This window comes from Monodon monoceros, unplaced genomic scaffold (genome assembly GCF_005190385.1).
Source record: "Monodon monoceros isolate NGI ecotype Baffin Bay Population unplaced genomic scaffold, NGI_Narwhal_1 Super_Scaffold_21, whole genome shotgun sequence".
NCBI classification, from domain to species: domain Eukaryota; kingdom Metazoa; phylum Chordata; class Mammalia; order Artiodactyla; family Monodontidae; genus Monodon; species Monodon monoceros.
The window spans coordinates 98,960,009-98,975,255 of record NW_021703778.1 but is presented as its reverse complement, the minus strand read 5'-3'; the positions used below and the strand labels follow the sequence as shown (position 1 = coordinate 98,975,255).

The 15,247-nt window shown below is 46.1% G+C and overlaps 1 pseudogene; it reads right to left on the bottom strand.

The window, feature by feature from the left end:
- Positions 1-4,659: 4,659 nt before the first annotated feature.
- On the bottom strand, positions 4,660-15,113 carry LOC114903871 (annotated as a pseudogene).
- Between the last annotated feature and the right edge of the window lie 134 nt (positions 15,114-15,247).

Genomic DNA, 15,247 nt, shown 5'->3' with positions numbered 1-15,247 from the left:
GCCTTGAAACCGGCGGGGTGGGGTGGGGTTAGGCTCCCCGGAAGCAGGAACCGATCCAATCTAAACGACAGCCTCCCTCCCTGCAGGCTGAATTGGAGAGTAAGACTCTGCAGACTCCGGGGTGGGGCACGGAGGGGAGCGGGGAGCGAAGTGAGACTTTGTCTCATCATTTTCTCTTAAGTGTTAACACGGCAAAATTCGGGCAGATGCAAAGTGTCCCTGTGCAGTTTCTGATGCTGACTGCCTCTGGAACCCCTAGAGTTTCCTACGGGATGTTCTCTTTTTTTCCACTGGTCTCCCCGCTACAACAGCACCACCCACCCACCCACCCACACTTTCTCTTTCCGTCTCTCCCTCCAGGTAAAGGTGGTAAAGTCAAGCCAGTAAAGGACGATGGGTTAAGCAGAAAGCGAATCATCGAGGGAGGCAACTGCTCACCAGCTCAGGGAAGTGATTCAATTCCCAGGCTTGAGCCAGCCAAGGAAGAGTACCCTGACTGCCCCCCCACCCCTAGCCCGCAAGATATCCTAGGATGGGTTCAAAGTCAGAATTTGAGCTCTTTAAAGAACATTCTCACTTTCTGACCTTTGGACAATGACTTTCCTGCCCTATGTGCACTGCCTTTGGTACCCAAAGGGTGCACTGGGCACGGTTTGGCACTCATTGCCCCCAGGTCTGAATCCAGGCATTGTCCCTTCCTCAAGCCTTTGAGGAGTCATCGGTTCATTTTAGTAGGTGGTGATAGTCCTGACTGGCCCACGCCCTAAAGGAGGCAAGAGATAAATTTGTCCTTGTGACTTGTTACTTTAGTCAGCCTCTACCACAGTGACATTTTGGATAATTCTTTGTAGTGGGGGCCTGTCATATGTGTTATAGAATGTTTAGCAGCATCCCTGGCCTTTACCCACTAGACACCAGTAGTACTGTCCCAGTTTTGACAAACGAAAATGTCTCCAGACATTGTCAAATGTCCCCTACGAGGCAAAATCCTCCCTAAAGACCTGAGGGTGCAACTACAGTATTATCTCGCAGTGTTTGGTTTGTCTTCTCAATCTCTTCACAGTGTCTTTTGAAGGGCAGGGGTTCTTAATTTTATGAAGTACAATTAATCATTGTACTTAATTTTTCTTTGATGGATCATGCTTTTAATGTTGCAGCTAAGAAATCTTCCCCCAACACAAGTTGACAAAGATTTTATTCTAAATATTGTATAGTTTTGATTTTTCATCCATTTTGAGTTAATTTTTCATTCAGTGTGAAGTAGGGATCAAAACTGTGGGTTTTTTAAAAGCATCATTTGTTGAAAAGACTACTTTTCTCTACTGACTTGCCTTTGAAATTTTGTCAAAAATTAGTTGATAATACATGTGTGGTTCTACCTCTGCACTCCTGTTCCATAGATCTATTTTTGTATCTTAATGCCAATACTACAGTCTTGATTATAGCAGATTTATAAGTCTTGAGGTCAGGCACAGTGAGTCCTCCAACTTTGTTCTTTTGTTGTTTGGAGCATGCTATGTCTTTGGATTTTCATATGAATTTTGGAATCAGCTGGTCATTTTCTGGGGAAAAAACCTGTTGTTATTTTGATTTGGATTACATTGAACCCATAAATCAATTTAGGGATAATTGATATCTTAACAGTATTGTCTTCTCATTCACAAACACAAAATGTTTCTCCTTGTATTTAGGTTTTCTTTCATTTCTCTCAGCATTTTTTTTCGGTGTACAAGTGTACATGTTTTAATGCTAAGTATTTCATATTGAATGATACTATAGTAAATTGGATTGCTTTTTTTTTTTTTTTTTGTGGTATGCGGGCCTCTTACTGCTGTGGCCTCTCCCGTTGCAGACCACAGGCTCTCAACCACTGCCTCATCAGGGAAGCCCCTGGATTGCTTTTTAAAAGAATCCAAAATCGATTTCTTTTTTTAAAAAATAAATTTATTTATTTAATTTATTTATTTTTGGCTGTGTTGGGTCTTTGTCGCTGCGTGTGGGCTTTCTGTAGTTGTGGCGAGTAGGGGCTACTCTTCTTTGCAGTGTGCGGACTTCTCATTGTGGTGGCTTCTCTTGTTGTGGAGCATGGGCTCTAGACACACGGATTTCAGTAGTTGTGGCACGCAGGCTCAGTAGTAGTGGCTTGCGGGCTCTAGACCGCAGGCTCAGTAGTTGTGGCACACGGGCTTAGTTTTCCACAGCATGTGGGATCTTCATGGATCAGGATTTGGACCCATGTCCCCTGCATTGGCAGGTGGATTACTTAACCATTGCGCCACCAGGGAAGCCCCAAAATTGATTTCTGATTGTTCATTGCTAGATACTATATATATATGTGTGTGTATATATATATACACACACACATATATATGGTATACACTCTCTATATATGTATATATAGTATAAACAGTAATATATACAATTAATTTCAATATTAATCTTGTATTCTACAGCTTTTCTAGATTCAATTATTAGTTATAGCTTTCTGTAGATTCCATAGGATTTTTACATAGGCTTTCATGTCTTTTTTTCACTTTTCCAATTGAATTTTATTCCAGAACATTTTAAACCCAGTACATTTCCCCACTGCTAACAGCTCCATCCTCCATCAACCCGTAGACAAAAGAACTGAAGCTACTGCTCAGCTGTGAGTGTGCTGTCAGCTACAGATTTTCAAGGAATATAGAACAAAGTCCTGGAGCCAGGCCAGCAGCGGTCAGTGACTCAGCCAGCTCCAGAACTGTGGTCCTGAGTTCGCAGGTGTGCGCCTTCAGTAGTGTCTCTCCCTTCCTGGCCCTGCCGCTTTGCTCAGACTGACTGGAAATCCATGCAGCACAGGAACAGTGAGAGCCCGGAACCCCGCACGTTGTCCTCAGAGGTCCATGCCCCACATGCTAGAAGAGTTCTGTCTAGGCCAAAGCCACTCAACCCGAGGGCAAGTTCAGGTGTTATCCAGAAGAGTCCAATACTAATCCTTAAAGAAAAAACAACTGCTCTCACTGACCTTGCTACTGAAAGCTCGGCCTCTGTACACCGGTGCCGAATCAAATCTTGGAGACAGAGTTTTGGGTGAAGTAGAAAAGGATAGCTTTATCACTTTGCCAGGCAAAGGGGGACACAGTGGGCTCCTGTCCTTGAAAACTATGTGTCCCAACCCAGGAGGATTGGAGGAGAAGTTTTATAGCAACGGTTCAAGGGCGGGGTCTCTGACAAGGTCAGGGGTGAGCAGGGCCTGTGCTCCCTTCATCTTGTCTCAGGTGGTCAGTCCCCTAATCTGGATGAGCTCCTCTGGTCCTTTAATCTGGCCTCAGGTGGTTTCTTGGCAACAGTTGATTAGCAACTGTTCGAATCTGCCCTTTGGAACTCAGGGAAGGTCCTGGAGGCTGGAGTCTTGCCTACAAGAAACAGGGGACGAAAAAGGCCTCCGTGCCCGGGAGCCCCACAGGGCCTCACTCGGTTTCACCCTCGGCTCACTATGTACCAGGCACTGTGCCAAGCACTTAGTACTTCATCTTTGAAACAGCCTCGTGAGGTAGTTGTGTCATTATCCCCACTTTACAGATGAGGGAAGAGACTCAAGAATGAAGTCACATACTTGCCTAAGTCTCAGAGCTCTTAAGATGGGGCTCAGGTTCTGTGTGACCTGAGCTCTTTGTTACCTCATACCCCAAAACTGCCCCTTAGGAAAGAGGGGTAGGGGATGAATTCTGACAGAGAACACTTTTAGAAATTTGGAGAAAACCCAGCCACTGCAGTGATTGGGGGCACCCACCTGAGTGCAGGCAAAACTGCACAGCTGTTAATGCCTGGCCCAGCCCCAGTAGACGGGCACTCTGCTCCCCTACAGACCTGTGGCCTTGCTTTCAATAAGCAAAGGTCATCATGGGCAATTCTGCACAGGGGTCCCAGAATTCAAATTGCTGTCTTGTTTCTCAGGCGTTTGCTTAAGAGAGCCTAGTGCTGGGTGCGCAGGAGGAATGCCTGATTCAGGTCAAAATAAATATGCCAGTCTCCACCCAAAGCTTATCTGCTCTCACTCCTCCCAGAATAGGGCCTGGTGACTTCTGGTGGCACCATGGGAGGACCCAGCTTCCCATGAGCCTGTAGGCTCTGCTATTCCATTGTAACCTAGCAGTTCCTACAATGGCTACAGCCAGAGTTCCAGTTCTGAGAGAAAGGGATAAAATGACCCTTGAGTGGCCTTAACTCTATAGCTTCAGAGCATATTTATTCTCTGGAAAATGACTCTGAAGGAAGAGGCAGATGGCGACAACAGGATGAGAACTTTACCCCAGGTCACTGAGTGGAGATAAGAAAACTCTTAGATATTGACGCCCCTACCCAACTCCCCAGGGAGGGAGACATTTAGAATGACAGCCTGGGACCATCTGTTGGTACATTCCCTACTCCTGCTGGGCTCTAGCAGCTAGACCACGGGACATTTTCATCATATCTGTAAAGTGCCATTAGCAAAACCACAGGATTTGGGGAGAAAGGGCTGTCAACAGCCCTGGAGCGCAGAGGGCTGTGCTGTGGGCAGAGGGAGCTCAGAGTACAGATAGATAGATGGTCCCAACTCTTTAGACCCTGGGGGCAGCTGGCAGCATCCTGCCCCAGCCACTCTCCTGGCCTCCCCTCCCCAAGGGAGCCTCTCCTTCCTCACTCCCTTCTGCCTTGCGCCTCCTCCGTTCCTCTGCTGGTGCCCTGGGCCAGGTCCTCAGGCCAGTACTGGTCCTCCATACACTGTTCCATGTCCGTGCTGCTCTCAGGCTCTTTGTCCTCAGGGTGGGTCCAGAAGCTGCTGGCCTCCAGCTGTTCCCACTGCACCTCCACCAGCTGGTAGAGCTGTTAGCCCAAGTTCCTGTGCCCAACGATGAACAGTGAGACCAAACAAACCGAAACGTCGCAGTTTGGAGCAGAGAAAGGGTTTTTTTTCTTAATTAAAAAAAAAATTTTTTTTTACATCTTTATTGGAGTATAATTGCTTTACAATAGTGTGTTAGTTTCTGCTTTATAACAAAGTGAATCAGTTACACATATACATATGTTCCCATATCTCTTCCCTCTTGCATCTCCCTCCCTCCCTCCATATCCCACCCCTCCAGGTGGTCACAAAGCACTGAGCTGATCTCCCTGAGCTATGCGGCTGCTTCCCACTAGCTATCTATTTTACGTTTGGTAGTGTATATATGTCCATGCCACTCTCTTACTTTGTCACAGCTTACCCTTCCCCCTCCCCATATCCTCAAGTCCATTCTCTAGTATGTCTTACTCCTAGGTTCTTCATGACATCTTTTTTTTTCTTAAATTCCATATATATGTGTTAGCATATGGTATTTGTCTCTCTCTTTCGGGCTTACTTCACTCTGTATGATAGACTCTAGGTCCATCCACCTCAGTACAAATAGCTCAATTTTGTTTCTTTTTATGGCTGAGTAACATTCCATTGTATATATGTGCCACATCTTCTTTATCCATTCATCCAATGATGGACACTTAGGTTGTTTCCATCTCCGGGCTATTGTAAATAGAGCTGCAATGAACATTTTGGTACATGACTGTTTCTGAATTATGGTTCTCTCAGGGTATATGCCCAGTAGTGGGATTGCTGGGTCATATGGTAGTTCTATTTGTAGTTTTTTAAGGAACCTCCATACTGTTCTCCATAGTGGCTGTACCAATTCACATTCCCACCAGCAGTGCAAGAGTGTTCCCTTTTCTCCACACCCTCTCCAGCATTTATTGTTTCTAGATTTTTTGATGATGGCCATTCTGACTGGTGTGAGATGATATCTCATTGTAGTTTTGATTTGCATTTCTCTAATGATTAATGATGTTGAGCATTCTTTCACGTGTTTGTTGGCAGTCTGTATATCTTCTTTGGAGAAATGTCTATTTAGGTCTTCTGCCCATTTTTGGATTGGGTTGTTTGTTTTTTTGTTATTGAGCTGCATGAGCTGGTTGTAAATTTTGGAGATTAATCCTTTGTCAGTTGCTTCATTTGCAAATATTTTCTCCCATTCTGAGGGTTGTTTTTTGGTCTTGTTTATGGTTTCCTTTGCTGTGCAAAAGCTTTGCAGTTTCATTAGGTGCCATTTGTTTATTTTTGTTTTTATTTCCATTACTCTAGGAGGTGGGTCAGAAAGGATCTTGCTGTGATTTATGTCATAGAGTGTTCTGTCTATGTTTTCCTCTAGAGTTTTATAGTGTCTGGCCTTACATTTAGGTCTTTAATCCATTTTGAGCTTATTTTTGTGTATGGTGTTAGGGAGTGATCTAATCTCATACTTTTACATGTAGCTGTCCAGTTTTCCCAGCACCACTTATTGAAGAGGCTGTCCTTTCTCCACTGTACATTCCTGCCTCCTTTATCAAAGATAAGGTGACAATATGTGCATGGGTTTATTGCAGGGCCACGCAAGGAGACAGGTGGTTCAGGCCCCCCAAACCCCGAGCTCCCCGAAGGGTTTCGGCAAAGCATTTTTAAAGGCCAGGTGAGGGAGGGGGGGTCGCAGGGTACGTGATCAGCTCATGCACAGTTCTCTGATCGGCTGATGGTGTGGTAACAGGGTAGTGTCACAGGGGTTAACACTATCAGTCCTTAGGCTCCAGGAGGCCTGGGGTTGTGTGCTCATGGTCATCAAGTAGTTAACATCTTCCATTTGGTGGGGGGTTTTCACTTCTGTAAAACAATTCTGGAAATGTGCATCAAATACTGTTATCTAGGTACTTCAGAGAGGAGCTAAAGCAGATGAGGGGAAGGGCCTGTCCCGGGAAGGCCCCATAGGGTCCTGCTCAGTCACAGAGCTCCATGGCTGTCCTGGCATCTTCCACTGAGGAGTGCCCCTGCTGGCCCACCTGGATTTTCTTGTGCAGTAGTTGCAGGGTCAGGTCCTTAAGAGAGACCTGGGTCTGGGTGTTGAGGCTGGACTAGCTGAGGAGGTTGGAGACATAAGTGGTATCCGGAGTTTGGCCCCAAGGGTAGACGTACTTGAGGAAAGACCTGGAAGTCATTGTGCAGCATGTGCCTCCCAGCACCTTGCCCTTCAGGAGCTTCAGGATCTCTTTCTGGGCCACCTGGAAAGAGATAGCCTTGCACATGTGCTGCCCAGTGATGGCGCTCCAGAGACTGCAGTAGTCCATGATGGGCATCTCAGTCCAGATGTACTTGCTGAAGAGGACCTCGCTGTGGTAACTCACCACAGAGCAGCGGGCCAGCTCACTCACCCACGTTCAGGGTTCTGTGCCCACCATCTCACAGTCGATAGCCACATACTTGCTGGGCAAGGGCCCAGCAGATTCCCTGGGTGTGGGCTTTCTGTTGCATGGGGCACCTCCAGATTCAGCCCTTGGACACACTCCCTCATACTGCTGGTGACTTCCTTGCCTGGTGGTGCCTCCAACAGCGTGGGTGGTGGGGAGGACCCCAGCTCTGGGGATGTGCTCAGCAGCCCCTGCTCCTGCAGCAAGGCCTTCTGGGCCATGAACTGCTGGTGCTGTCTGCTCTTCCTCTTGTGTTTCCGCCAAAGCACAATCTTGCCATTCGGGCTGGCCAGGGTAGGGCACAGACACTGGGCAGACTCAGGAGATTCCCGGCATACCGTCCCAATCAGCTCACCATTGAGGGAAAGGGAGGCCTAGGAGGTAATCTACCATCGGGGCAGCACCCTGAAACTCCACGAATCCCCTCACGCTCCTACATGCTGTCCAGGCAGCCAGGCAGCTCCCACATGCCCCAGGCTTTCATGTTTTCTTGGAAAAGAATTTTAGCTTTACTTCTTTGTTTAAACACAGATGCTGGATGCCTTCTATTTCAATTTTTTTTAAATTTATTTATTGGGCAAAAATCTCTAGTACAATGTTGAATACAAGTGATGAAAGCAGATGTCCTTGTTTGCTTCTTATCTTACAGCGGAAACATTCAGTCTTTTATCATTAAGTTGATGTTGGTTGGAAGTTTTTCATAGATGTCCTTTATCATATTGAAGAAGTTCCCTTCTTTTCCCTATTTGCTGAGGGTTTGTGTCAAGAATGAATGTGTACTTTGTCAAATGCTTTGTCTGCATCTTTTGGTAAGATCCTATGATTTTTCTTTTTTTAATCTGTTACTATGATGACTTACATTAACTGACTTTGAATATTAAACCAACTTTGCTTTTCAGGGATAAAGCTCACTTTACTTTTTTTTTGGCATCTCCCGTTGCGGAGCACAGGCTCCGGATGCACAGGGTCAGCGGCCATGGCTCACAGGCCTAGCTGCTCCGCGACATGTGGGATCTTCCTGGACCGGGGCACGAACCTCTGTGCCCCGCATCGGCAGGCGGACTCTCAACCACTGCGCCACTAGGGAAGCCCCCACTTTACTTTAATCTTGATGTATTATTATTTTATATACCATTGATTCAACTTGCTAAAGTATTGCTAAGTTCCTTTGCTTCTATGTTCTTGAGATATATTGGTCTGTAGTTTTCTTTTTTATGTAGTGTCTTTGGTTTTGATGCCAAAAACATGCTGGCCTCATAGAAAGAGTTGGGAATTATTACCTCCCCTTTAATTTTTCTGGAAGAAGTTGTGTATAAATGGCATTATTTCTCCCTGAAATGTTTGTTAAAATTCACCAGTGAAGTTTTCTTGGTCTGGTAAATACATCGGAGAGTATAAAAAGTGCAACAGCTAGGGCCCCATGGGGACTTCACATCTTAGCTCCTGCCTGGTGCACTAACCTTTGAGTTACAGCGTCTCCTTATTGTATTCTTCTAAGAGAGACACATTTTGTTGATCCACAGCCAACAAAACTGGCAGAAAGAAGAAGTAGGAGATACTTGTTCCTAGGTTCAGGTAATTGCAACTCGCTGTCTGGGGGCTATCACACCAGAAGACAAGTCCCCAGACGAAGCAAGAACACAATCTGTGTGAATGCCGCCTGCGCAGCTAAGTCTGGACAAAGCCCCCGATACACCGCGCCGCCACCCCCTCACACGTGATTTGTCCTGTACAACAGGGGTCCCCAGCCCCCAGCTGTAGACTGGTCCGCGGCCTGTTAGGACCCGGGCCGCACAGCAGGAGGTGAGCCGCGGGCGAGAGAAGCTTCATCTATGCCTCCCCATTATTGCCTGAACCATCCCCCAAACCCCCGCTGTGGAAAAATTGTCTTTCCCGAAGCCCGTCCCTGGTACCAGAAAGGTTGGGGACCGCTGAGGCACAGTACCCACTTCAACCTCTATGTCTCTCCTAACCTAGAAAATCTCCAGTGTTGGTGCAGATGGCTCTGAGACTGGTGCCAGACCCTCCTCCAAGGTTCCCCGCCCCCGAACATTCTCCCCAGTTCCTGGGCAGAAGCTTTGTGAAGAGCGCAATGGCTCCGGGAGCAACATCTCTGTCTCATCTCTTCTATAAGCCATGTCAAAGGTCAAAGAGAAGCCAGTACTTTTAGACTATGTTGATTAAGACAGCCTCTGACGATTAAATGAACGATTTAGGACGCGCGCAACCATGAACCGGAAAACCTATTCTCAGGTGTCATTTCGGGGATATATTTGCTCCTAGTACTAAGGCTTTAAGTCCAGAGCTCACTTCAAGTGTGTGAGTGGGAATAAAGGAGTTAGAAGCCCTAGATCATCCTGAGACGTGTCAAAGAACGGGACTGAAAGACAGGAATTTAGAGGGACTGGGGAAGAGCCCTTCTTATATGTGGTTCCTCGTTGTAATCTATAACAACCTTACCTTGTTTTTATTGAGAGTCTAGTAACTGGTAAGATGTAGAGCACACTATCTTTTCCGTAATCTGACAACAGTAGCCAGGCGGCATTTGGCGGCTGCCATCCAAGCATTGAACCCAGCAATGACATTTGTTGGCTGTGTCCCAGGAGGTGTCCAGAGAAAGAGCTGCGGGCCAAGGAGGTTTTGACTTGACGGGCAGGACAAGTGAGATTTCCTTAAAAGGAATAGAACAGGCTTGTTGGAATATCCTCCTGCACTGCACGTTTTTTTTTTTTTAAATGTTGGCTGCACTTGGGAAACTTTACAAAACGCTGATGCTTGGATACCACCCACAGAGATTCTGATGTAATTGGTCTAGGGTGTGGCCTCCACATCGGAATGTTTTTAAGTTCCTGTACAACCAGGGTTGAGGACTACTGCTTTAGGAATTTAATTATTTTGGATGTGGTGTGCCAGGTTAAAAACCTGAAGGACCCTGAATGATCTTCTGAAAAATGGCGTCAGCCATTAAATGAAGGTGATCTGTGCATGTGGACAGAATATTCTGTGATAGTAAAAACTGCCTGGTGGGAGGGGACAGCTGTCAGGATCGGAAGCCCCAGTCAGGCCTCTGTGGAGCTGCAGGACTTCTATCACCAAAACGTTTTTCTATAAAAGGGTTTCATCTTCAAGGAATTCATGGAAAAGACTCTGACAAGTACAGGTTTCTGGTAACTGACTATACTGCTGAACTGAATGAAGAAGCATTTTCAGAACTCTAATGGAAAACTGATGAATTCATACAAGTGCCAACAAAAGATCAAGATGAAAAAAAATTAATTACATGGGACTGAGTGACCTGATGAGGATGATTATAATTTTTGTGACTTTCTGTTTGAATAAAAAAATAATCCCACAAGGACTCAGAGGCAAAAAATATACAAATCAATTTTCACTGCAAAGTAAAGGAGCTGTTACAGTGGAGGATTCCTGGACTGAATGTCAATATTATGACATAGTATGAGTGTGTTTCATGTTTGGTAATTGCAATCATTGTTGCTTTTGTTATGGTCATCCATTTACAATGCTTGGTGTCAGTTTATTTATCTCTTGTAAAAATAAAATACAGTGTGTGTGTGTGTGTGTGTGAGTTGTGAAAAAACAAAACAAAACGTTTTTCTCGGAGAAATGAGCACGTTGTGTCCTTGGGCTAGGAGGGAGGCCTAGAGACGGAGATCCTTTGGGAGCCCTGGGCAGAGCTCTCCGCGGTGCGTTGACGGTTCCACCAGGGGAGCAGAGTTTGTCAACAGGGAACTTGAGCGCTGCTTTCTGCTCACATCGACATTTCCTACCCCCCACCCCCACCCCCGGCACAAGTTCCGGAGCAACAAGAGGGTGGATCTGTAATGCAGAGATGTCAACATGGCGACCTGGGCGACGCCTAAAACCGTCAAATTCCAAAGACGTGAGCAGCTGCTATGAGAGCAGAAGACATCTCCAGGTGTCTTAGGAATAGAGTATAAAACCATGTGAGAGGCTGCTCCTGCTCTGAAGAAATAATTCAGCAGAGCCACATGTGTGCATTCTTTGATGCCTCAGCTGGTAAAATGGGGGAGGGGGCGGCGCTGTTGAGCTCCGTTGGCATCTTTAGGTTGTTGGTTAGATTCCAGCTTTAAGTACGTGCTCAAGGGTTTGCAAATGCTTTAAAACGCCATTTGATAAGTCATGCTCCTTCGAAGATAGGATTTTTGTGGCTTTAATTAGCGTCAGCCTTCGTTTGTTTTCCTAAGAAATTTGTGGCGAGACTGAGAGGAAGCCTAAAAGAATACAACATAGTAACACCTACAGAAGGCCCACGGCCTAGTTGTGTGGCACAGATTCAATTCACTCATTGTTCATCCACTAAGTTCTTCCCATTTAAACACTTGGATGGAAGATGAAAACTTCAGAGCCGATGAGGAAAGCAAGTTTTTGTGATAAGCCTCCGCTGTTCCCTGAACCCTTGCTCTTGAGGTATCAAGTTAGGACTTCGAGAACACATTGTATAGAGCACAGCTGAAATGTAAAAGAAAGTAGGTAGTATGGGAAAGAATAGGCAATATCACATACACCAAGTAGTGTGGCCCAGCGGTCTAAGGCACTGGAATGAGGCCTCAGTCTCTTTGGGTGGGGCGTTCGAATCCCACCACCGCTAAGCAACAGCTTTGCCAGTTGCACAACCGAGGTCTAAAATGGGAATACTAATCTAGTCCTCGGTTTGGGGCTGAGATGAGGGACTGAGTGTACCAGAGTGAGGTTCAGGTCAAACTATTTAAGGCAAGTGGGTTCCTGTTTTCTGGCCAGATAGGGCTTGAGAAAGTTTTGCCAGGTAGTAAGTTTTGATAATTTTGACAAGTCTTAAAGGATGAAGTTCATCCGCAGGATAGGGTTCGGTAAGAAAGAGAAGTTTTAAGTAGAGGTGTAGCCCCAGAAAAGGAAGCTGTCACATGCAACAGGAGACGGATAAAAGGCTGGAGAAAACAGGGAGTGGTGTTTGTTTTTATTTCCTTTATTTACATTTTTTTCCCTCATAATGGAGACTCACAGAAACTTCGTGCGCAGTCTATAAGCGAACTTCAAGAGTTACTCCTTTGGCAAGAGCACCCGTGCAGACCCCTGGGTCTGTACTGTTGCTGGAGTACATCAGTGACCTTAGAATCAGCCCCTCGGGTCCTCAGCTCCCCAGTGGTATGTTGGCTCTGGGACGTTTCTGCCTCCTCACGCCCAAGCCCTATTTCTTTTTTTTTCTTTTTTTTTTTTTTTTTGCTGTACGCGGGCCTCTCACTGTTGTGGTCTCTCCCGTTGCGGAGCACAGGCTCCGGACGCGCAGGCTCAGTGGCCATGGCTCACGGGCCCAGCCGCTCCGCGGCATGTGGGACCTTCCCGGACCGGGGCACGAACCCGTGTCCCCTGCATCGGCAGGCGGACTCTCAACCCCTGCGCCACCAGGGAAGCCCCCAAACCCTATTTCTGATCTCCCGATGGAGCTCCTACCCTTCCCTCTGCATCTTTCTCTGCCAGGAAGTCAGGACAGAGGGGGTCTGAGTGAGACTGTCCCGAGATGTGACTCAGCAAAAAGGCAATGCCCCGGGGATGATGGAGATGTTTCAATTCTTGCAGACTTGAATCGAGTATCTTTGACAACTAACTCGGAAAATTAGCTCACTGCCCCTACAGTTTGCTCTCAAAGATCCCGAGAATGTTTTAACCCATAATCTGAACTCCTATTAGATATTTTCACGGCTTGAACTGTAAGTACAGTGTACTTCGGATCTTTGCCCATATTTTGGGGGTCCCAGAGAGTGGATGGGTGGAATTTGATGTCCATTGAAACCCAGGTTGAATCAAAGTGTTGCCCCTTTCTTAGTGTGCCTTTGGAGAGGTCACCTTTAGTAGGAGAGAGCACCTTTAGGCAAAGGAGAGAGCACCTTCAGGAGGTGGTGAAGGAGTGAAGATGGCCCACGTCCTTCAAAAGAATCACCAAGAGAAGTTTCAAGTTCCTGGCTAAATTCTTGATCTAGGGGTCTGAATATGATCATCCCTCTTTTGCTTAGAAAAACTCACTTAACAAAATAGCGATCTTTATTTAATGTAAGCATTCAATACGTGCCCTCACCTAGCTGAACTAGAATGAAGAGAAACCCAGTGATGCTGAAATGGTCTCAATTTAAATTCATGACAATAATCTCAAGTGCATATGCATAGCAATCTTACTATTTTTCTCAATCCCTTCACTTCTACTCTTTCATCCCTTCTCTTGTGTCTTCAAAATAGCAATACCTCAGCATACATTCTCAGCTTTCTATTTCACTAAGAAAACAGAAGCATTCACAGGAGAACATCTACAAGGTACCCATTTACAGGCATCTGAGTACTTTTATTCCTCCTGTTACTGTGGATGACCTATCCAAGATCCTAGCTAAGACCATCCCCTCTAACTGTGCACTAGATGCCATCCTTTATTGCTTACCCAAGAACATTCTTTCCAGCAGTTGTATACACATAAATGAATATACATGGACAAAATCAATTTATTAATTTTTCAGTTAATACTGTTTCTGTTTGGAGGCAGTTTTCTGTAAAAGAAAATGGAGCACAGTGTCAAGAATGTTCTCATATATATGTTCTCACTGCCCCTCTTCCACTATTTTCCCTTCTAATGACAAATTGTATTGGTATAATACATTTTATTACAATCGGTGAGCCAATTGTACTACTTTATTAATAATTAAATCCAGGGATACGTAAGTTTCATCCTAGCAAAATTTCTTTGATTGCCATTAAAGATTTCTTCAAAACTGGAGAGTAAAAGAAACTTGCAGCAAAAGCCCAAGAGAATCTGAGCATACATAATTAAAAACACATCCAGGATAACTATTCTTAAACCTCTGGACCTCTCCCTTTATTTTCGCACTGGCTTCTCTCAGCCTGCACTTCAGATAATATCTATTGCCCTATACACTGCTCTCATTGCACCCAGAAAGTGTTAGTTCCACGTGAAAGAGCAATGACTGCCGAAACTAGGTGAATCAGGAACAAATACACTGCAAATTCTGACATAGAGATATAGAAGTAGAAATATAGAGAGACAGAAAAAAAAAAAAAAGAGACAAAAAGCAAGAGAAAGAGACAGAGAGAAAGAAGGAAACAGTGAAAAAAAGTTTCAGAGAAAAATCTGACCAAAAAATCAAAAAAGAGAGCCAGACACCCTGAGAGATAGAAAGTGAGAAACAGACACAGATGTACAAGAAGGGGAAAAGTTTGAGAGAAAAACACAGGCTTAGGGATCAGAAATACACCTGGTAGCAGGAAGGAGGTGGGGAAAACAAAGCAGGCTGAAGGAAGGGAACTGAAGGGTGCAGGGAGTGGAAGATGGATGCTGGAGAAACAGCTACTGAAAAAAATTCTGCTCTGTGGGCAGAAAAGGGGATCCAAGTTCGTAGGATGGCCGCAGAGGGCCAGGCCGATGGGTACCTATGGGCGTGGTGTCATCGTCGACCCCCACCGCCTTCCCTCCACCCCTGGCCTGCCTGGCCCGACATCCCGACATCCCTTCTCCATCACATCCCAGGAAGCCTCACTGCACATAAAAATAAGACTAGGTCTACGTGGGCACCTCGGCCCCGGTCTTGAGTAAGTGGCGAGGTGAGGGGGGTACAGAACCAGGGCCGAGGGCTGGGGTGGGATGGGTGGGATGGGGGGAGGCGCTCAGAGGCTGTGCTCCTCCTCAAGGGATTTTCTGTGACCCTGTGGGCTGCGTTCTTCTGCTCTCCATCCTCCGCAAGCCTGCCCTCAACCAATCCACGCATCCGTTTGCCCGACGTCCCCTTTCCCCTCACTCTCTTGCCGGCTTTCTGGACTGGGATGGGTGTCATCCCCGCACTCCGTGTAGAAAGGGACAGGGCGGGGTAGGGGGCAGGTAGAGGAAATGAGTCAACAGGTGACTGTCCAGTCCCAGGCATTCTGAAAATTGCCGCCCCAGGATGCCTGACAACCACGGAGCCAGCAT